General features: G+C 45.5%; 1 protein-coding gene across 8 annotated transcripts in view; it reads left to right on the top strand.

The window, feature by feature from the left end:
* Positions 1 to 24,477, top strand: part of CDH20 (cadherin 20) — a 1,654,453-nt gene that overhangs the window by 1,436,376 nt on the left and 193,600 nt on the right. The gene's annotated exons all lie outside the window — the stretch shown is intronic.

Here is a 24,477-nt window from a genome sequence, read left to right as displayed (position 1 = left end):
AAAGTCTGATTGATTTTTAAGTAGGAAAATAAATGTCATCTGCTGGCTCAATTGTATAGTATAGAGCTATGAGTCAAATCGTGGATTATCCGCTAAACTCCACTAGGTGATCCTCGGCAAATATTTCGAGCTAATGTGCACCCATACTCAAAAAGCAGATCTTAGAAATAGATGGCATGCGGATATTTATTGCTATAGGCATTTAGGGCCAGATGTACTAAAGGATTTTTTGCATTGACCTACGCAAAATATATATAATTTTCGAATGTTTTTATATACGAACTCTTAGGTCTATGTAAACTAACCGAACAGATGAGTGGCTGCTTTGGCTATGAACAGCCACCAACACTGCTGCCTCCCTCCGCACAGCGGTACAGTGAGGTCACGTCTGTCAGTGTGGAAGTGGGACTGCTTTCTCGCCTGGAGAGTGGCAATCAATAGTGCAGCGGGTGCAGTGGCACCGGACCCAAAGGCTTTACCGGCCCGATGCGACCAATTGATGGCATTTACCCTCCAGCAGTAGGCATGGAGCAATCAGGCCCGGGGCACTGTTGGTACACCACTGTCGCGCGCCAGAGTCTGTGTCAATATCGTCATTGAAAAGTGGATGGATATTGTTTGTATTTGGGTACCGCGACTAGTGCACCAAGTGAAGCGTTCCATTTCAGCCTGCGCGGAAAGCAGCAGATTGGGACATTAAATGCGCAGGAAACTGATTCCCACTCTGGATTCGAATCAATATTGGGGAAGGATGTTGTTGTCCGTCCCCACTCCCTCATCTTTACTTAACGCTGCAACCTGCTACAGCTGAACCGCATCTGCTTCAGCTCCTTTGATCCAGGGTGGAAGAGTCTGAGAACCTGACCGCTGGGAGAATTTTCTGCTGGATGGTAAGTGGGTGAATTGAAAACTGGTAACTCTCACACCGCTGTCAAGGGCCTCATTACGAGCTGAATGGAGATTGCAGTGGAGATCCCGGAGAGCCAGGATTAAGTTTACCGGCTGGTATCTTCATTGCAATGCCCAGTTAGTAAGAGTTTTCCCCCGAACTGAGCACTAACTGCTTGCATCCGGATTTACCTGATGCTTTTCCGAACACTTTTCCACCATTTCAGTGAAACAAACGCTGACATCTCCTGCGTACTCTGTCAGTTGGACTGCTAGCGGAGTTATTGATCGGAAACACAGGGGTGAAGAGCACACTTCAATCAATCAGGATTTATAAAGGGTGGCTAATCACCCGATAGGGTATCCAGGCGTTTGCAGGTCCCGGATCCTTATTCAAAAGGCAGGTCCTGAGGGCCTTTTGGAATTACAGAAGAAGGGTGATGGTCCAGAGGTGTGCGGGTAGGCTGTTCCAGGTTTTTGCTGCAACATGAGAGAAGGAGCATCCTCCACTTCTGCTTTGGTAGATGTGGGGAGTGCGGGAAATTTAAAAGGAAGCAGAGCGTAGTCTTCTCCACGGTTAGTGGAAGTTCAGGTGGTGGTTTATGTACATGGGACCCTGGTTGTGTAGAGCCTTGTGTGCGTGGGTCAGTAGCTTCAGTTGGCATCTCTTCTGTATGGGGAGCCAGTGGAGTTGCCTGAGGTGAGGTATGATGTGGGTTCATCGGGGAAGGCAGAGGATGAGTCTGGCTGCAGCGTTCTAAATGGTCTGAAGTCTCTGTAGGAGATGCATTGCGATTCCCACATAGAGGGTGTTGCTGTAGTCCAGTGGGCCGGTGATGAAGGCCTGTGTCACAGTGTTTCTCTTGTGTGGAGGTAGCCACTTGAAGATCTTACGTAGCAAGCGCAAAGTGAGGAAGCAGGTGGAGGAGATGGCATTGATCTGTGATTTCATTGTAAGCTTGTTGTCAATGATGATTCAGAGGTTTCTGGCATGGTTAGAGGGTGTAGATGTGGGTCCTAGGTCTCCTGGCCACCAGGAGTCGTTCCATGTGTTGCTGCTGTTGCCAAAGATCCGTACTTCCGTCTTGTCTGTGTTCAGCTGCAGGTAGTTGTTCTTCATCCTATCAGTGATGCTTGTCATGCATCTGTGGAAACTGATTCTCGTGGTGGAGGGGTGGTCGGTGAGTGAGAGGATGGGTTGGGTGTCGTTTGCATAGAAAATTATGTTGAGAGCATGGGATCTGACGATGGCCAGTGGGTTCATATATCCGTTGAAGAGCGTGGGTCTGAGGAATGAGCCCTGGTGGACACTGCAGGTGATCTCCTTGGGTTCGGAGATGAAAGGTGGGAGGTAGATCTTCTGGGTTCTTCCACTGAGGAAGGAGGTGATCCATCTGAGCACATCCCCTTGGATGCTGATGTGATGGAGTCTTTCGATCAGCATGTGGTGGGATACAGTGTTGAAGGCTGCCAAAAGGTCGAGTAAGATCAAAGATGCTGTTTGTCCTCAGTTGAGGGGAGTTTGGATGTCGTTGGTGTCTGCAATCAGGGCAGTTTCAGTGCTGTGATTGCTGCAGAAGCCGGATTGGGAGGCATCGAGTAGTTGGTTCTGCTTCAGACATGTCATGAGTTGCTTGTTGATGATCTTTTTCAGAACCTTCTCTGGGAATGGAAGCGGGGAGATTGGCCATCAGTTTTTGGGTTCATGGGGGTCAGCGGAGGGTTTTTTGAGCAGTAGTCTGACTTTGGCGTGTTTCTAACTGTCTGGAAATGTTGCAGTGTTGACAGAGGTGTTGAACAGGGTGGTGAGTCCCTTGCCGATTCTTTGGTTTCCAAGGTTAAAGATGTAGCGAGGGTATGGGTCTGTGGGAACTCCTGAGTGGATGGATTTCATGGTGGAGGTGGTGTTCTGGCTGGAGAGGATGTTCTAGATGGTCAAAATGTGACTGGTGTCAATTACGATGGTGGAGTATCTGTTGAGGAAGTCCATAGGTGTGAGTTGGGGTCAGATGTTTCTGTATATGGTTGAGATCTTGTAGTGGAAGAAGATGGGCAAGGTTGTCACACAGCTCCTGTGAGGATGTGATGTTGTTTCGCTGGCGGCTGGGTTGGAGAATTCCTAAATGATGTTGAAAAGTTCCTTGGTGTTGTTGGCACTGGTTTCGATGTGTGTGGCAAGGGCTTCTTTGTTGCCCTCAGCAGGCCATGGTACAGTTTGAGGGAGGTCTTGAAGACTGCCCTGTCGGAGGTGTCTTTGCTGGCGCGCCATCTCCTCTCCAGCTGTTCTCCATCTCGTTTCCCTGTTCTGAGTTCTTGGGTGTACCAGCTGCCCTTTTTGGAGGATTTTCTCTGAATGTTGCTCTTGATGGGGACGATGCTGTTGGCGCAATTAATGATACAGGCATTTAAGTTTTAATTCTCCCTGTACAAGGTTGGTGACTGTAGTTGGGTTGGAGGTGTTGAGGGTGTTTGCCCAGCCAGTCTCTGAGATTCGGTTCCCTCTCTGGTAGGGGGCACTGGTCATCTTGGGGGTGGAGGTGCTGTGGCTGTAGATGCTGAAGTGGATGATGGAGTGATCGGTCCATGTGAGTTTTGTGACATGGCTGGAATTGACATGGTTGCCTGAGGTGAAAATGGGGTCCAGCATGTGTCCTGCAGTGTGTGTGAGGTTGTGGATGATCTGGGTCAATCCGAGGCTGCTCATACTGCAGAGGAGGTGTGCAGTGTTGTTGTTGGGGTCGTCAATGTGGAAATTTAGGTAGATGAGGAAGATGTAGTCTTTGCAGTCTAAGGCTAGGGGAGCGATGAAGTCTGCAATGTTGTTGCAGATGCTGGAATATGGGCCTGGGGGTCAGTATGCAAGGGTGCCTCTGATGGTTGTTTTGTCACCCAAGGGGAGCTTGAAGTTGAGATGTTCCATGGGGGTGGTGGTGTTTTCGATGGTGGTGGTGCATTGTATGGTCTCTTTGTGGAGGATGGCTGTTCCTCTTCCTGGCTTGTTGGTGCAGCCCTGGTATATGTTTTTGTATTCATCTGGCATTGCTGTGGCAATGTCTGGGTTGGATGTGGGGTTAAGCCAGTTCTAGGTGAGGAAAACAATGATGGGAGCGACGGTGGCGATGAAACCACATAATTTGGTGGAATGCTTGCACAGTGAGTGTGTGCTGGGAAGGGCACATGTGAGTTGGTGCTTTTGTTCAGGTGGTGTCTGTCAAGTGTTCGGGGTGGGGTTGGGGCTGGTCTGTGGGCCGATGTGTTTGCTGTGGCAGGTGAAATAGCAGTGGGTGCAGGTAAAGGGCCCTAATGTGGAGTTTTGGTCAGCGTGATGGCAGTGTTTATTGCTGAGTCGGGGTTGAGGGTGTAGAGCTTGGTGATAGTGTATCTTCGGGGGGGGTGAGGGTCAGGGGTCATGGTGCTGGGCACAGTCCAGGCACAGACAGGCTGGCCTTTGCATTAAGTAGGTCCTGGGGTGGGTGGGGCTTCTGTTGACAGGAAGAACGGTGAGTGGGAAAACCACAGCAGGAAAACACAGGCAGCTGCTATGTCACTCGATCAGTCCAGAAAAGCAGGAACTGCAAGCCACAGGCAAGTGGCAGGCTAGGTGTCTAGGTGCCTACACTTGTGCCCCTTTGGGGAGGCATTAACTGCTTCCACTGGGCTGCAGTAGACAATGAGCAGGGCTTTGGCAGCCCAGCCTCCTGCAGCTTTTCTGAGGGGCCCTGGGTCTCCGGGCCAGGAATTATTGGGTCAGGAGATTTCAGACTGATATTTTAGGACACTGAAACACTCATAATTGTAAATTGCGTTATCTCAGTCAGAGTTAACACACTTGAAAAACAGGGCTTAAAAGTTGCGGAAGAGGTGGTGGATCTAAAGTTAGCATTGGTCACCCCTGACGGTTTTAAGTTCAGAGTTGCTTAAAAGGTGGGTCTAAGGGTCTGGGATCTTCACTTCTAGCCTGCTGCCCTCTTCCCCATTTAAGCACAGAGGCACTGATGTGGTGGTCCTGAGGGTCTTGACACCGAGGCTGGTCACCTTGACCCTTGTTAAGCTACTGAAGCTGTAACTCTGAGGGTCTTGATTTTGAGACTGCTTAACTCTGATCTCGGTTACCTTCAGTGTCACTGAAGAGGTGGTTCAGAGAGATTCCTCACTCCTGACCCTGGTTCACTTTCTCTTGCTGAAGATGTTGATTTGAGGGCCTTGACACCAAGACTGCCCAACCCTACCCAGCTAACTTTAGAATTACTGAAGACGTGTTTTTACTTTAGAATCACTGTAGAAATGGTCTTGTGGGCCTTGTCTACTAGATTGCTGAACCTAGACCAGGTTAAGTTTAGAATCAGTGAAGCGATGGGTCTGAGGGTCTTGACTTCAAGACTGTCTATCCCTAACCCAGATAACTTTAAAGTAACTGAAGATGTGGGTCTTGCAGGTCTTGACTTCAAGATTGCTCAACCTTGACCTGGTTAAGTTTAGAGTTAGGTAAGAGATAGGTCTAAGGGTCTTGACATCAACATTGCTTGTTTACCGAGCTGAGGTCAGAGGGCCTCATTTGGATATTGGTGGATAGGTTACTCCGTAGCAACGGCAATGGATATCCCATCTGCCGAAATCTAGATCCCATTTTTTCCGATGGGATTGAGATTTTCGCGGATGGGATATCCGTCACTGTTGATGGAGTAAACCATCCACCATTATCTAAATTCCAGGCCAGAGTCACTGATGAGGTTAGTCTGATGTTAATACGTATCGTTGGTGGCAGTAGTTGGGTTGTTTAGGAAGCAAACACCAAATATTTCCTTGGATAGGACAGCGTTCAGAATTTATTCAGAGTTCAAAGACTGAATTTTCACATACACAATAATTTATTGTAGTGGTTATTAAATATAAACTGACAATGTTTAAAACATACTTTTTGTTATTGTTTTGATGTCGTTGTTGCTTTCATGGCCAATGGTCTATATTTGGAGGATCACTGCATTTGCCAAGTTTGCTTTAAAAAAAACACGCCTCTTAGCCTTCTAGAATATATCTCCAGGGTGAATGGTAACAAAATATATATATATATGTGTAGATAAATATAGTCACTTAAAAAAAACTAAGGTTACATCGACGTTATAGTTAAGTTCTGAATTAAATCGCACAAAGCTATAGAAATTCAGCAGTTATAGTTAGAGTTATTTCAAGTAACCATAACTTGCGGCCTAAGGTAACTATAACTCGCGCCCCCCCACCACGCACAGTTGTTTCTTCAGAAAATTGACTTCTAATATTTCATTGATATTTTTATTGGCTTTATAAAAGTTGTCTTGGGGGCTGTAATATCTGGGGTAATTAGCAGTGCATGGCGAGGGTGAGAGTTATAGTTACAGTACTGACTGTTCACAGCTAAATGATGTGGAAACTGACCTGCGAATTGTGAGAACATTGAATTACATCGACCATAGTGCATTGTGGGAAGACTATTGCAACCTGGGAAATCTATCTGTTGTTTGAGCAGGTGGGATGCACCGCAATTCTTTTGGTATTTCACCACATTAGTACATATGCAGCAATTAATTATCTTCTTCTATGAATGACAAAAAACATGAAACATATTCAAAAATTTCTATTTGTGTCTGAGCACGGCATTACTGAATGTGAGGCAATTGAATTACAAAATCCCTGAATTGTCAGTAGTTGGGGAGGACTGATAAAATATGTGAGAGTGCAAACCACATCTGTGAAACATTTAATGGCAGGCCCCAGCAGTGGGGTCAGATTAAATAGTTCGTGATTTTGCAAGGACAATTATACACAGGCATTACCAGAATACATAGATGACAATGCAGAGCTTGTAATTTTTCACGAGCATGTGCACCAGATTTTCCCTTCCTAACTGGAGCTAAATATTTTTTCATAGGTCAGTTTCTTCATTTTTAGATTTGGATTTTGGATTTGTTTTTGGATTTATTAGACAGTGCAAAAGATGATGCAAAATTGTGCCAGTGCAAAACATGCAAACCTGAAATGTTGAATCAATATTTCGCAGGCAGTAATGTAATCTATGCAATTTGGCTGTATGTGCACGATTAGTTAGTTCCATACACTAGCCAGACAATATGGCGTCTATTTTGTTAATGAGCGAGGTAATATTTTTGTATGTGTATCATACAGTCATGGCAGGGACATGATGGTGCTCTTTATTGTCTACAGACCATAGCTTCCAATTGGGGACAGCTGCCTTCATCATAGTTGTGGGTAGTTGCAAATAAATACATTAATAAATAAATAGATTTATTTTCATTTTATGTTTGAACTTGAACATTTGCATACAAGGTACATTTGCTACTCAGTACGTTTTCTTAGTGGTTCCGAGTAAAACTGCTAGCGTTGTTTTTAACTTCCAAAGGGTATTTTAATGTGGTGCGAGGCATGTCACTCCTATTAGTGCAAGTGGAAGCTCTCTTTGCATTACAAACTGTGCAAAATGCCTGTTCTGTGCAAGAATAAGGGCTGTGGCTGGCACTAGGGCATTGAAAGCCATGGCAGTTAGCAATATAGCAGCCACGGCCCGTCCTTTAGGGCAGAGGGGCCACCCCCCCCCCACCTTTTGTCCCTCATGAAGAGTGCCTGTCAGCCTGAGCAAAGGTCAGCCTGACAGACACTCTTCATGTTCAGCTCAGGCAGCCAGGAGTGAGAAATGCTCGATTTGCGCAGACTCCTGGCTGTCGGAGCTGAACTTTGCTGGGCTAAAGAGGTCACAACTCCTATGGGCATGACCTCCTCAGCTCAGTAAAGGTGCCTCGAGGCCCTTCCCCTCAGTGACGAGGGGAAGCATCACCCATTTACTTCGACCTGGGCACTTCAGGTTTAAACCCTGAAGCACCCAGGGCGAGTGTCAATCAGTGACACCTCGTCACAGAGTGGGGAAGGGTCAACAGTCTCACTGACCCCATCCCACTCTGTGGCGAAGTTGGGACTGCTGCCTGAGGGAAGGCAGCAGACCGAACCCTCCTGGGACCTCCGAGGCTGAAGGTAAGTGTGTGTGGGTGAAGGTAAGTGTATGTGTGTGTTTTTTAAATGAATGTTTGGTGCGTGCGTGTATGTTTGAATGTTGATGAGTGTTGTGAATGGATGTGCGTGCGTGTGTGAATGAATGAGTGTGAGTGTGCTGCCTTTCCCCTCCCTCCTAAAATTACCGGCTGCCACTGCAATATAGCATCAGCAGAGGGCACCGGAGAACTTCACAACTAGCAAAGGATACCCTTCCCTACACTAGCAGAGTGACGATGACAGCATAATGGAATTCTGCTTATGGTGTTAATAGTTTTCACAGCAACTCTGATAAGAACTAGAAATCTTGTGCAGTGATGAAGTTTCACATTGATGAATTGCAACCTATAGGACCTGTTTTTGAGGTAGTAACGGGTGATCATCAAAGTATTGGATTATGTTGGTCAGGTTTTAGTCTGCCTAGTTGCTTGCAGTGTCATTGACAGTGGCGTTGTCCAATAGGAGACAATGCTTTGAGCCCACATGTATAATGCCCCTACTCTTGAGCCTGTCAAGCACCTTCACAAAGCATCAATTGTAAAGAAACATATTTTTAATACCTCAGCAATGCATCGAAATTTGCATTTCAATGCAATACAAACAAGCATTTGCAATGCAATGGGTCTCACGTTTGCTCGAGATAAAGCTGTTAACGTTGTAAATTTCTAACTGGACTTTTCTTGCCACTTAGTTTGAAAATGAAAAGTAAAACAGTTAACATAAGCGAGCCAATTCCAAGTGCCATGGCCCCCATGATGATGAGTACGAAGTAGAGACACAAAAGGAAAAATAAGTTTGCTCGCAGTCAAACGTATCTGCAATCATGCTAATATCCATGTAACAGACCCCTGCTCGGACCTTGTAATTGGTTTGGAGTGGCTGCAACAGTGCTGAACTTTCATTAATTCAGGAATTCATTCTGTTCTCTGGGAGTCCTTCATAAATGCTATTGATGGTTGCCCTTTCTTTTGTTAGTTTCCCATTGTGTTGATGGTTGCTGATTATGTTGAGGGTTGCCCATGCTGTGATGGTTGCTCATTATTTTGGTGGTTGCCCATCCTGTTGATGGTTGCCCATTCCATTACTAGGTCTAATGATGGGCCGACTCTGTTGGTGGTTTTTCATTCTGGTGCTGGTAGCCCACTCTTTTGACGGTTGTTCATTCATTTGATGATTATCCATTTTGTTGTTTCTACTCCATTCCTTTGCGGGTTGCTTATTTTGTTGTTGGCTTTCCATCCTGTTAATGTTTGAATATTCTTTTGATGGTTGCAGAGCCAATGAGCCAACTTATAACAGTCGTGGCTCTTTGCTCTCTGTAGGAGAGGGGGCGCGGGGGCATTTAATAAAAAAAAAAGAAAGAAAGAAAAACCTAACCCCTCCGTTGCCACAGCGCCACTCCGCTGTCCCTCATCGCTCCAAGCTACAGGCACAGGCTCCCAATCTGTCCTGTGGCCAGTCCTGACGCTGTTCAGAGCACACATGGCACTCCCAGGCAGACTGGGAGCCTGTGCAGGCTCTCTCCAGCCCAGCAACTGAGTTGCTGGGCTGGAGAGAGCCTACTGTGCATGTGTGGTTGGCCGACCCGAGACGGCCAGCCAAACATATATGTGCACTGAGGGGAGTGCCCTGTGCACTTCCCTCAGTGCTTGTCGCTCCCACTGCCACGCCCCTTTACAATAAAAATTATAATGAACACAGTTTATTATCGTTACAGAGTTTAATATCGTTTTCTTGAAAAGGTTTTTCAGCTGCTGCTGCTATGGGGGTGAGGGGGACGCTCCACCACCCTAAAGGAAGAGCCGCCCCCTACTTCTAACATCATCAAGGTCAGACCCCGGTCTGGAGCGCCAAAGATTATAAGGAACTTATGATATTTTGTTCTTGTTGCAAAGTATTATCATAGCCTAAGATTACTGACTTAGGAAATGCGCTCACTTCTGTCATTTTAAAAACACAAGAGAGTTGCCCAAATTGAATTCACCATCATAAAGGACAAACAATATTTCTTGAAGGCTGAAGAATGCAAAGAGAGTGCAACCACATAAATTCTCCCCATTAAACCTGACCATCTCCTGAGGCTCAACAGCTTCCCAGGAAATCACCCCTGCCAGTGCAGCCTAGGGTATCTTTTGTATTGTAACAAGTAGTATAGCACTTTATGCACTTACATGGATTCGATCACTGTCCTGGGCAATCAGTTAAAATGCTATCTAGTTTAATGAGTTTGACTGGATGAGTATATAGCGTGATCTCCGTAGGAAACATTGACAACTGGGGTGGTGGTCCAACAATATTGCTGCAAGTTTGATGTTGCATTTATGCAGCGATGCAGAAGGGTATAAAGCAGATAGAGCCATGCTTGATGCTATAGCCAGACTCTTGATGGTACAATGATCATAAAGGGCTGTGGAAGGCTCTTGTTAAAGTGATGGATTGGATGAGATGCATCAAAGACCATGAAAAAGGACTACTATCCCGAAGGTGAAACACTGCATATGAGAACTGTGGTCATCATTTCCATCAGGATGCACGTGTAGCAAAATATTGTGAATACACTATCCAGCGCCACATTTCTACCTACTTGTAACATATTCAGTGCTTAATTTGTGCCAGTGTTTGCAGGTGCTCTTCACCAGCACTTATTTTTAAACTCCAGCACTTGTTTATGAGATCACACCAAATGGTGGCACTCTCAGGCTATTTTCTGTTTAGCACAGCATGAGTGTTAAGCAATTCAGGGCCTGATTCACAAAGGTAAATTTATACTTTGGTGTCAGTTTACAACTGTTTGCTATTTGTAAAGATATTTTACAAGTATTATGTTTACCATTGTGGAGTCTCCATACATAAAAAGATAGGACTTCCCTATCAGTTTACCTTTGTGAAACAGGCCCATTGTGTTTTAAAAACAATCAAATTCGGACTTCCAGACCACCCCTAGAGCCTGGGGTGATCTGCATTAGTCCTAAATGTCACAGTTGTTTAAGAGTGATGGTTAGTAGGTAGTGCCGGTACTGCCATTCCACAGCAGTGGTAGGAGCTGTGGGTGCTGCATTGGAATACTCTGGCCCTGGCACTTACATTTTTACAAATTAAGCACTGCATATATCTGAGAGCATTTTATGGAGCAAGCATCAGGAAGCCTTCTTGAGCAAAGGGCAGTTATGTCTCTGTGCGTCACAGAGCCACTTGCCTGAAGTGACCTGTCAACAGTGTGTGCTTTGCACACATCTACCATGTGCACAGTGCGGAAAGCTTTAATCACCTGCAAGAAAGTGGATTTACCGGTACAGTGTGAGGATGCCCACTAGAGCTTTAAATTAAGGGCCTCTAATTTACAAAATGATTCTCGTGTCATTTTCAGGGCAGTGTCAATTTGTTACGTGGAAGCAGAAAAGGTCTGTACGTCCTGGAGCCCTCTACCACAGCTCCTCGTCTCCATTTTACAGAAAAGACCAAATTACATCTGTGTAGGAAAGTAGACTCTTTCTCGCATGGTTACCCCCATTTTTGGCCTGTTTACCAGTGTGTTTGTGTCTACTGGGATCCTGCTAACCAGGACCCCAGTAGTTATGCTCTCTCCCTCTAAATTTGGTAGTTGGATACTGGTAACACAGTATTCCACCCATAATGGTGCCCCCTTATAAGTCCCCAGTATATGCTACCTAGGTACCCAGAACATTGGGGTTCCAGGGGATCCCTATGGGCTGGAGTGTTTCTTTTGCTTCTCATAGGGAGCCCATGAAAAGGCTTCTACAGGACTGCCATTGCAGCCTGTGTGAAAAGGTGTATGCACCCTTTCACTGCCATTTACACTGCACCAGGTCACTTATAAGTCACCCATATGCCAGGCCTTCCAACCCTGAAGGCTGGGTGCAGGGTGCCTGTGTGTGAGGGCACCCCTGCACAAGCAGAGGTGCCCCCACGTCACCTAGGACCATTTTTCCAGACTTCGTGAGTGAGGGGACACCATTTTACACGTGCACTGTACATAGGTCACTACCTATGTACAGCTTCACAATGGTAACTCCGAATATGGACATGTTTGGTATGAAACATGTTGGAATCATACCCCAAGGCTTTTGCAAGCTTTGGTTGTATGATTCCGTGCACTATGGGGGCTCCTTAGAGGACCCTCAGTACTTCCATTACAGCCTTTTGAGGTTTTCCAGGCAGCCTCAGCTGTTGCCATCTCACAGACAGGTTTCTGCCCTCCTGTTGCAAGCAGCTCGAGTCCAGGAAGGCAGAACAAAGCATTTCCTTTGGGAGAGAGGTGTTACACTCTCTCCCTTTGGAAATAGGTGTTACAGGCATGGGAGGGGCAGCCTCCCATAGCCTCTGGAAATGCTTTGAAGGGCACAGATGGAGCCGTCCTTGCATAATCCAGTCTACACCGGTTCAGGGACCCCCAGTCCCTGCTCTGCCATGAAACTGGACAAAGGAGTAAACACTCCTCTGTCCATGACCATCCCAGGGGTGGTGCTCAGAGCTCTTCTAGAGTGTCCCTGGGTTTTGCCATCTTGGTTTCCAAGTTGACAGGGCACTCCGAGAGCATCTGACTAACCAGTGCCAGATGGTGATATCAGAGCCCTCCCCTGATAGGTGCTTTCCTGTGTAGCTGACCAATCCCCCTTCCAGGGCTATTTAGGGTCTCTCTCTTGGGTAGTTCTTCAGATTCAGATTGCAAGACTCCAGCAGGAATCCTCTGCATCCTTTAGTACACCTTCTTACTGACAAAACTGCATCTGGACCCTCCAGGAACTCTACAAACTGCAACAAAGAAGCAAAGACGACTTCTGCAACATTGTAACTTCAGCTCCTGCCAGCAACTGCAACTACTTCCAGGTCGTGCATCCTCTGAGGACTGCCTGTATTCAGCCTGCACCAGACGAACGAAGGAATCTCCCTTGAAGTAAAGGAGTCACTTCCCTGCTTCAGCAGGCACCCTTCTGCAGCGATGACCGGTGGCTTAGGTCCCCTCTCTTGAAGAACTGCATGGATCCAGCAAAACAGGTGGTGGACCGAATTGGTCCTGATGGTCCTGATGTCCAACTGCCCTACTCTGGTGGAGGTAAGAGCTTGCGTCCCCACGCAAGACAGTACCCCCATGCACCACGTGTTTTGCAGTAGCCAAGGCTTGTTCGTATCCTTTCACGAAGTTCTTCATGCACCATGCAGCTCCAGCCCGAGCACTCTATCCTGTGACACACAGCTTCCTGAGTGGTTCTCCGGCGGCGTGGGATCCCTTTGCTTAGTGCTGCATGGGCCTCATTTTGCACCTTCTTTGTCCCCATGCTGTGGGACTCCTGTGCATGCTGCCTGGTCTTCTGAGGGCTTTATGAGTTGCTGAGAACCCCCTCTGACTACCCACTTGGTTAGAGTCCACCAGGTCCCTCCGGGTCCCGGGAAGTGCCATTTTCCGCTAACCACGTACTTTGGGTGTGCCAAGGTTTGTTGGCAGAATCCAGTGACGCAAACCAAACTGCATTCATCCACCCGGCGTGAGACATGTACTGCATGAACCAGGAACCTGCATCTGTCTTCTTGGGACAATACTGACTGTTGTTCCTCACCAGTGGTTCTTCTTTTGCACCTTCATCCGGGTTAGCAGGGGCTACTGTTCTCCCTGGACTCTTCAATGTATCTTGGACTTGGTCCCCTTCTTCCACAGGTCTTCGGGCCAGGAATCCATCTTTGGTACCTTGCATTCTTTCCTGATTCTTGCATAATGTTCTTTCTCGTGTTCTTGTGTGCTCTAGGAAAGCCACTGTGAGGTACTCCTGCTTTCCTGGGCTCAGGGGTGGGTTCTATGACTTACCTTTGGTGTTTTCTAATACTCCCAGCACCCATCTACACGCTACCCTTGCCTAGGTGGGAAACCGACTTTCGCATTCCACTTTCTTAGTATGTGGTTTGTGTTCCCTCTGGGCCCATTTCTAACTATTGTGATTTTCACTGTTTTCTAACTGTTTTTACAGCTATTTCTGCATGCTTGTGTATATAATTTGTTTATTATTTTCCTCCTAAGGTAGTAAAGTCTCTATGATATATTTGGCATTTGTGTCACCAAAATAAAGTACCTTTATGTTTGTAACACTGAGTATTTTCTTTCATGTGTGTGAGTACTGTGTGACTACAGTGGTACTGCATGAGCTTTGCATGTCTCCTAGTTAGGCCTTGGCTGCTTATCCACACTACCCCTAGAGAGCCTGGCTTCTAGACACTGACTACATTTCAAACAATAAAGGATAGCTTGACCTGGTATAAGATGTCAGTACCTTTGGTACCCACTACAAACCAAGCCAGCCTCCTACAATCTGTACAGGCCTGGACTCTTCCAGGCACATATAGAGAGTGATAGAAGAAGGCTGCATTTCTGATTGGCAAATGGTTTTATAAGGAGGGTGCTGCATGCCTACAACTATTGATAATCCAGCTGCCTACACAACACAACATTTATTGAAAAGGATCTAAAAAATGTTAATCTCTTGAAGTGCCCGCTGGTATTTCTCTAATCTCATCTAATGTACAACAACAATGTCCATGAATCATGACATGGAGATGAAGAGTCACTTCAACTTCCTAATGATATATGTTAGCTCCTGGTGCCAACAGACAGATGTTGTCCATGGAATGTCTGGATTTAGACCAAAGGTCTTAAAAAGGAGACTTTTATGAGTTTTTACAGACTCACTGGTAGGGTGACCAGATTTTCAGAACAAAAAACAAGGACAGCCATTGAGAAATACAACCAAATGCTGGCACTGGTCAGTGCAGTGTCAACCTTTAGTCCCATTTCTCAGTGTGAACTGATATCTATATACATACACACACATAGAAATGGGACTAAAGGTTGACACTGCAAACTGACCAGTGCCAGCATTTGGTTTTATTTCTCAAAGTCTATATATATATATATATATATATATATATATATATATATATATATATATATATATACATATATATACACACACACACCTCTCTAGCATGAAAACATTAAAGACTTCCTCGACTATGCTGTTCTATGTTGCAAGGGGAGCTTTGTGGTTTTCCTCAGCTGGTGGACTGTGCAAGGGTTGACTCACCCATCACGAAATCCTGCTGTGCAGCTTAAATTAAGTCAGGTAGCACAGTAGGAGACTCTTTTAAACAAAACTCTTTTCCTGGTGTCATGAGAAGGCCAGTGTGAGTGAACTTCACAGCACAGTGCTAAATGTGTGGTTGTCGTACTAATCCAAGGTATTGGAGCGAGGGGTCTCACCGCATGTCGTTTCAGGCTTATCATGGCCAAATATTCAATATATTTATGCCCTTTGAAGTACTATCTTCTGTTGGGGCACATTGTTCTCGATTGTACATATGAGTTACTTTATAGTTTCACAGCATATTTTATTTTTATTTTCAATTGGTTTTCACACATATCTAATACCTTCGATCAATGGGACAACCATACGTTAAGGCTCTTGGCCTCATTCCATACCATATATTCTGTTAAGTGACTCTTAAATAGGAGAATTAGCCTTGATAAAGTCCAGAGGCTAAAACACGTATCAACTGCTGTGTTGCTGAGAATTTCATAGTTTTGACTTGTTATGCAATAAATCTACCTATGCTGGACATATCATTTACATGGACTGTGTTATTACCTTTACATTGTGCACTGGTGTTTTGTTATAATACATGGGCTTTCAGCGTGCTCTCTTCATCCATTGGTCTCTTATTGAATCATTCACATTTCATGCCCTTTAAAGCATACATCATGAGGAATAACTCAGTCAGCTTCAGCAGTTATTTAACCTCACTGTGTGTGATGACATTCTTCTTTTTCACAAGGAGCACTTCCACACACTAAATAGTCCCCTCCAGTGCCAAGGACTACTGTGGCAATGTGTGTTTCTGCGACCAAAAATATTTTTGTTTTTAGAAAGTTAGTTTTTTTTTTATTGATCAGGGCCCAGCAGTTTCCTCATCAACAGAGCTTTGCAAAAGCCATGATAAAACAATACAAACATTGACAAAGCCAAAAGGACGGCAGCCAATGCCAGACCTACTGACTTTGCCAGTGCTTGTCTTGTATTGAAGCATGGGTGATCTATTCAAGAACCCTATCCTTTCCAACTTCCTCACTGATTTAGTGTGTGTAAAACCCATCCAATATTTGCACGCAGCCAGAAACAAGGCTACACATAAACTCTTCAGGTAATACAATGTATGACTCCTTTATTCTGAGCAACAGAGTTATATTTCAAAACTTGCCTTGACTTTTGAGTTTACTCGGTGTTTACACTTTATGCCACTGCACATGTTTCTAGTAAGCACTAGCCATGCACAACTGTAATGTTTATAGCTGCAAATTTTGCAACATTTGGTCAATTATATGGCAAATGTTTTAAATTCATAATTATGCGGGGAAATTAAGCAGAATTTCATAATTCCAGTGCCCCTCTCTAGATGGGATTGCAGGCCAGGTGCAGCGCTTAACGTGAGCCTGGTTTTTCCTGAGTTCGGCACCGACACTTAATTGCCATTACCTATGACAGTCTGCCACATGTTGGTGCTATCTGCCTAATTTCGGTATAAGCAAAACAACATCTGTTTATTAATTCAATCTACATTTACAATGACTAATACCTGCCTCCCCTCCATTCTTATAGCTTTGGGGGTCTGGAATAGTCTGAATGTTCACACTTGTAGTCTGTTGTGTTGGTACTGTCATTGCCAGAGCAGGCAGGGACAATGGATGGTGCAAGCTGCAGCGTCTTCCTGTCGAGAACACTGGCACTTTTTTATTTTACCAACTAAGTATTGGCCAGGCGTCAGACAAACATTCCCTGGTAGCAAAGACTCTTTTGTGCGGCCACAGTGGAGAACATGCAAGATATCATGTTCCATTGTATTGCATTGGATGGAGCATTTGCATAGCACCTTGGGCCAGATGTAGGTATATATGATTTTGCGACTCAGGAAATTGCGAGTCGGTGCGACTCGCAAAATCATATGCAGAATGGTGTCCATGACACCATCTGTGAATCGCAAGGGGGTCACAAAGACCCACCTCATTAACATTAATGAGGTGGGTCGCAATTTGCGACCCACTTGCGATTCCCTGCACTCACAGGGATGGTAGCCTGCTGGAGACAGCAAATCTCCATGTCTGTGACTGCTTTTTTAATAAAGCAGTTATTTTTTTTTGTATTGCAGCCCGTTTTCCTTAAAGGAAAACGAGTTGCAATACAAAAGAAAAAATGAAACCATTTGGTTTCATTTTTTCACAGTAGGCAGTGGTCCATTGGACTGCCTGCCCTGAAAAAATATTTTTGCCGACATTCACAAAGGGGAAGGGGTCCCATAGGGACCCCTTCCCTTTTGCGAATGAGTTAGCACCCACTTGACATGGGTGCTAACTGTGAATTGCTTTGCGACTCCGTTCGCGGTCACAAAGCAATTCTGCATTGCGGTGCGAATCGCAAATAGGAAGGGAACACCCCTTCCTATTTGCGAGTCACATTCCCATTTTACGAGTCGGTACCGAAAATGGAAATGTGCATCGCGATGCCCGTTTTGCATGGCGCAAACTGCGAATTTCGCAGTTTGTGCCATGCAAAACGGTTGCTACATCTGGCCCCTAATATTCTATTTCAGGATGCTGAAGTGCTATATCAGATCGGTAGCATGCTACATCATGGACAAGTGCATGGTTGGAATTGCATTTTATTTGTTGTCATTCTGTTTGAAAAGTGTTTTGCTGTCATGTATGAGTGACCAGAGGGGTGCTATTGCCGAGGGACCAGCTCAGCTCCGAGCACCGCTATTGAGGAGGAAATGTGAGAGGTAGACATGCAAATTATAACTGGAGTTAGTAACCGTAAGAAAAATTATACTTGCCCAAAGTGTTTTTATTAGCCTTCCATCTAGCACTTCTGAGTCCTGGCGTAGTTGAGTACACAGGCTTCCTAGTTTAGATTCCACCTTACATCTCTTTCCTGCACCACCCTACACGTTCTGTTTCTTTATCTCATTTTTGCATTCCCTTTTCACCACTGCTTTCAATGATGTCTAACCCTGATCTAAGAGAGTGATACTTCTGCTGAGGAGGAGCTGATCTAATACTTTTGTGCCTGCTATGGTGGAAAGGAAGCCCTCCTCCACAGAAAACAGGTCCCAGATCCCTCAATAACGTGCCACCCCTAATTTGTTCCTCACGTGCTTGTCATCATCTGAGCCATGTGCGCCGTAAATATTTTAGAATTAGAGAACTTTGCAACCTTGTCATGACTCTCTCCCAAGTATCCGCGCCACCCCTACCCACACCCAGTCATCTACACCGTTCGGCAGGTGTAATTTGCTAAATTAATGGTCACGTCATTATATGTCTACTGAGATTATGACATGCTCTGAGGCTACTGAATAACGACGGAGGTCAGGTGACGTAAGGTTTGCTCAGAGCTTTGAAAAGACGAGAGGAAGTGATAGAGACTTTAACTGCGTGTTTCTCTTCGGGAATATGAATTTGAACGCGATGCAAGTTAACATTTACAAATGCTCCTACATCTGATTCACTTCATAACGTTTCAGAGGATTATAGTTCATGACAATTGTTTCAAAAATCCCATTTCTATTTTTACACTAGCTAAATGAGTGCACGCATTAGCATTACTAATCTCTAATGAAATAATGTTCATTTACATATTTTGTGGGGGCCCATTTCACAAAGGTTTATTTGTGACTATGCTTGTACTCTTGATCTACTCCTACATTCCAGGTATATGCCATGCGTCCTACTGACATACTACTAGAATCTAGGAGTAAGTCAGGTGTACTCGTCTGCTTAAATTGTTCAAATGACAGCAGATAGTGGTCATTGACATTATATTTAGGGGATCAGGGTTTATTTTTCATCATCAGACTTCAACCAAGAGGCAGGAAGTCAGAAAAAGGAGAATAAAGGAGGAAGAGAAAGGTAGGAAAAAAAGTTACAAGTGATGAATGCAGAGGCGAAAATGAAACTACAAGAATAAGAAACAAGCATTGGCAAAGCCAATCAGTCTCGTCTATGGGAAACTGGGTGTGGTGGAAAACAGGAGGGTGGGTGGAGGTTGTGAACAGGAGGGCAGGTAGAGGTGGAACAGCAGGTATAAAAAGCAATATGAAGGAGGCAGTGTTGGTCACCCTATAGCACTTTTTCCCTTCTATTGTTTAGGAATGTGGAGAAGAACCAGAGACAAAGGTGGGAGGGGGGGAATAGAAACAGCGACAGGCAATGCTCAGGGTAATGATTTAAGTTAGCACAAACAACTAAAGATGCATCCATATGACGCTCAAGTTGAAACCATGTCCACAGTACAACTGGAACATGTGTGTAATGAGTACACAGAATGGTTTGAGACCCTCCGTGAATCCAGACCGTACAAGGTTTTTTATTAATAGTTTTTTAGCAGGTTGATATAACGCAATCTCGACCTTAAGGTACTGGAGCGCTTTACATGAGCACCAGTTATGTCACACAAGAATACATTAATTTATAGTAGGCACAAGGAGATTAACCGACTTGCCCAGAATCACAGGCTGCTGAGCCAACGCAGAGACTCAGACCTAGTTCCCCAGCTCCAAAGTCACCAGCTCAGCCCATTACACCACACTATTTGGTATAGACGAAGCACATCATGAAACAGCGCATTGACTGCATTAAAACATGTAATTAATTAAAAGGGACATCACTGTTCTCTACTAAAGCCTTTACAATATGTAGTGTCATAAATCTCCTCACATGTAAGTTACATTGCGTTAGTTCTGAGAGCTGCAAGAGGTCTTCCAGCTGCCGATCCTCACTTCCCAGACTGCACTCACCCCTAACACACACACACACCTGACAAAGAACCTGCTTGCAGCCTTTGTTGCACTCAGAAACCACAAAGAATCAGCAAGATACCTGAAAACAAAGATAAGCTTAAGAAAACAGCTACAACCTATTTCACCGGACTTAACAAGTATCGAAGAATAGACAATAAATTAAAGAAACACATAAGCCCAAAATCTGATTATAGGCAATGCCGCTCTGAAGAAGAAACAATATACCGCCACGGAGCGCAATTTGGAGGGGCAAAAGAAAAAAGTTGATAAGGTATATGGCCGATCGTGCAATAATCCATGTAACAAGGTCAGTCTCCAATGCGGTAACAAAACAGCCTGAATGTGGGACAAACGTATAGCATTTACCTAAGAAACCAAAAGAATTTTGAAAGGCAGGCCAAGAAACAAATGAAAGTGTTGGACCTGTTAGGTGCCTGCTGAAGGCCCGCAGAAGTAGATTACAACATGTCGAGAGACAGCACATGCGCGCAGCCAAGGCTTGACCTAAAAAATGATCGAAAGTGGAAGGTTGTGGAAGGAAGAGGAGCGAGGTTGAATCAAGGCTGGTATTTGGCAACCTGGCATTCAGTAATACCAGCAGTGGGCTACTAAGAATCTCTTTGGGCCCTTGCACTTAAGTTTTAATACAACATATACCACATAAGCAATGCATAACACTGCCATTGTTATGAAAAGTATTTTAGACCTTTGCAGTGGCATCCATAATAATCCCTTGATTAGAAGTTACACAGAATTGCTTGGTGCAATCTATTTACCTGGTATTACCCAGTACCATGTGGTAGTAGCTTGCCACTAACATGCAGTTACCAGTTAAACCATGTGGAATGAGGAATAACTGTGCAGACCCGGTTTTACAGGAGAGAAATACTATCAATTTATCACTCCTATTTTACACCTGCTAGAAGCATGTGATAAATAGGATCAATGTACCTGTGCAGAGTCTGGTCAGGAGAATGTCCGGGGGCAACTCAGGGTGATGGCTGGCTGTACAAGTGGGTTGAGTGGGGGAAAGTGGCTGTGGTTGTGCTTACACTCCCTACCTGATCCTTCAACAACTTCTCTAGTTATTTTCAAGCTGCTAATATCGAGCTTGGTGTTCCTGCACCCAGTAAATCTAGATACGGGAGCACCCAGGCAGTCATGATCAGGCAGATCAGTATGGGACTAGAGGATACCATTCCTTCTTACTAGTAATCGGGCCTGGGTTAGGTAAAAGGCAGTGTCAGATGTATTAAGAAGTTGAGCAATGCATTCCAGCAACAAAAGTTGCTATGATGTGTTGTGCAAGGGGAAAAACATAATATAGAACCATATCTGCAAAAATATGATGCTACTGGTCTTATTTCCTGTTCTTGTGCTCAATGAAGCAGCCTAGCAGAAAGATGTTGTAGGAAGGTAGCCTCTTTCTAGCATTGTTACCCCCTCTTTTGGCCTGTTTGTGAGTATATGTCAGGGTGTTTTTACTGTCTCACTGGGATCCTGCTAGTCAGGACCCCAGTGCTCATAGTGAAAACCCTATTTGTCAGTGTGTTTCATATGTCTCACTGGGACCCTGCTTGCCAGGACCCCAGTGCTCATAGTTTGTGGCCTGTATGTGTATCCCTGTGTAGTGCCTAACTGTGCCACTGAGGCGCTGCTAACCAGAACCTCAGTGCTTATGCTCTCTCTGCCTTTAAAATTGTCACTGCAGGCTAGTGACCATTTTTACCAATTCTAATTGGCACACTGGAACACCATTATAATTCCCTAGTATATGGTACCTAGGTACTCAGGGTATTGGGGTTCCAGGAGATCCCTATGGGCTGCAGCATTTCTTTTGCCACCCATAGGGTGCTCAGACAATTCTTACACAGGACTGCCACTGCAGCCTGAGTGAAATAACGTCCACATTATTTCACAGCCATTTTACCCTCCCCAGACTTTGTGAGTGCGGGGACACCATTACATGCGTGCACTACATATAGGTCAATACCTATATGTAGCTTCACAATGGTAACTCTGAATATGGCCATGTAACATGTCTAAGATCATGGAATTGTTCCCTCATGCCAAATCTGGTATTGGGGTGCCAATCCCATGCATCCCCGGGGCTCCAGCATGGACCCCGGGTACTGCCAAACCAGCTCTCTGGGGTTTTCACTGCAGCTACCGCTGCTGCCAACCCACAGACAGGCTTCTGCCCTCCTGGGGTCTGGGCAGCCCAGTCCCAGGAAGGCAGAACAAAGGATTTCCTCTGAGAGAGGGTGTTACAGCCTCTCCCTTTGGAAATAGGTGTTAAGGGCCTGAGAGGAGTAGCCTCTCCTGGCCTCTGGAAATGCTTTGAAGGGCACAGATGGTGCCCTCCTTGCATAAACCAGTCTACACCGGTTCAGGGATCCCCCAGCCCCTGCTCTGGTGTGAAACTGGACAAAAGAAAGGGGAGTGACCACTCCCCTGTTCATCACCTCCCCAGGGGTGGTGCCCAGAGCTCCTCCAGTGTGTCCCAGACCTCTTGAATCCAAAGGTGTGAGGGCACAATGGAGGCCTCTGAGTGTCCAGTGCCAGCAGGTGACATCAGAGACCCCTCCTGATAGGTGCTTACCTCACTAGGTGGCTATTCCTCCTCTGAGGGCTATTTAGGGTCTCCCCTGTGGGCTTCTCTTCAGACAACGAATGCAAGAGCTTACCAGAGATCCTCTGCATCTCCCTCTTCGACTTCTGCCAAGGATCGACCGCTGACTGCTCCAGGATGCCTGCAAAACTGTAACAAAGTAGCAAGAAGACTACCAGCGACATTGTAGCGCCTAATCCTGCCGGCTTCTCAACTGTTTCCTGGTGGTGCATGCTCTGGGGGCTGTCTGCCTTCATCCTGCGCTGGAAGCCTAGAAGAAATCTCCTGTGGGTCGACAGAATTTTCCCCCTGCTAACGCAGGCACCAAACTTCTGCTTCACCGGTCCTTTGGGTCCCCTCTCATCGTGACGAGCGTGGTCCCTGGAGTCCTTGCCTCACCACGGTAGACAGTAATCCTGTGTACTGCATGAACTGCAGCTGCTAGGGCTTCTGTGCACTTTTGCAAGGAATCCTTTGTGCACACCACAGTCCAGGTCCCCAGCACTCGGTCCTGCATTGCTCAACTCGCTGAGTTGACCACCGGCTTCGTGGGACCCTCCTTTGTAGTGTTGAGACGACCGCCGTGCTCAGTTTTCTTGAACCTGTGTTCAAGTACTTCTGCGTGTGCTGTCTGCTTCTGCGTGGGCTCCCTGTATTGCTGACCACCCCCTCTGTCTCCTCGTCCAAGTGGCGACCTCCTGGTCCTTCCTAGGCCCTGGCAGCACCCTTTTTCTTCAACCGTGGACTTTGCAGCTAGCAAGGCTTGTTTTGTGGTCTTCCTGCATAGAAACAACTCTGCATCCTCCAGCACGCCGTGGGACATCTTCTGTGCAAAGGAGAAGTTCCTGGAATCTTCTGTTGTTGCAGAATCTTCAGCTTCCTTCACCCGGCGGCAGACATTTTACACCTTCATCTGGGGTTTAGTGGGCTCCTGCCTCCCCTGGACACTTTTGTGACTCTTGGACTTGGTCCCCTTCTTTTACAGGTCCTCAGGTCCAGGAATACGTCTTCAGTGCTTTGCAGTCAGTTGTGGTCTCTGCAGAATCTCCTATCACGACTTTAGTGTGTTTCTGGGGAAATAGGGTAACTTTACTCCTACTTTTCAGGGTCTTGGGGTGGGGTATCTTGGACAGCCTTAGTGTTTTCTGACACTCCCAGTGACCCTCTACACACTACACTAGGCTAGGGGTCCATAAGTGTTTCGCATTCCACTTTCTTAGTATATGGTTTGTGTTGCCCTTAGGCCAATTGCATCCTATTGTATTCTACAGTGTTTGCCCTACTTTTCTAACTGTTTACTTACCTGATTTTGGTTTGTGTGTATATTTTGTGTATTTTACTTACCTCCTAAGGGAGTATATCCTCTGAGATATTTTTGGCACATTGTCACTAAAATAAAGTACCTTTATTTTTGGTAACTCTGAGTATTGTGATTCTTAAGATATAGTGCTATATGATATAAGTGGTATAGTAGGAGCTTTGCATGTCTCCTAGTTCAGCCGAAGCTGCTCTGCTATAGCTACCTCTATCAGCCTAGGCTGCTAGAACACTACTAATCTACTAATAAGGGATAACTGGACCTGGCACAAGGTGTAAGTACCACCAGGTACCCACTATAAGCCAGGCCAGCCTCCTACAGATGTGTGCATTATGTCTAGTATAAATATTGTACTGGAAAGTATTCTTTCAGAACAAAATACATTTAGACCTTTTTTTTTACATTTTATGCTTGATGTGAAGCACACATACAATATGGGAAAAAGTTAGAGTAAATTAAAAGATCCTCAAAGTTAACCCTTCTCAAGGAGCTGTTTTTGAGGTTCAAAGTCCTATATAGCATGGCTAATAGATAGGGCTTTACATAAAACACCATTGGTGGAAGCATCGGAATTCCCATGTGCCTCCCATGGAAAGCCGCATTGACGCAAAGTGGTATGAAGTAGCTCAGAACAGCCCAAAAAGCTATTTGCCTTACCTGAAAGCTACCTTTCAGCTCAAATTTTACTTTGTGCTGGAAAGTAAATCCAATACTGTAAGAAATTGGGTTATTGGTTGAGGGCTGTGAAAACCCTACTCAAGCAACA

This window comes from Pleurodeles waltl, chromosome 2_2 (assembly GCF_031143425.1).
Source record: "Pleurodeles waltl isolate 20211129_DDA chromosome 2_2, aPleWal1.hap1.20221129, whole genome shotgun sequence".
Taxonomy (NCBI): domain Eukaryota; kingdom Metazoa; phylum Chordata; class Amphibia; order Caudata; family Salamandridae; genus Pleurodeles; species Pleurodeles waltl.
The sequence above is the reverse complement of the archived record's forward strand: the minus strand, read 5'-3'. Positions and strand labels throughout refer to the sequence as shown.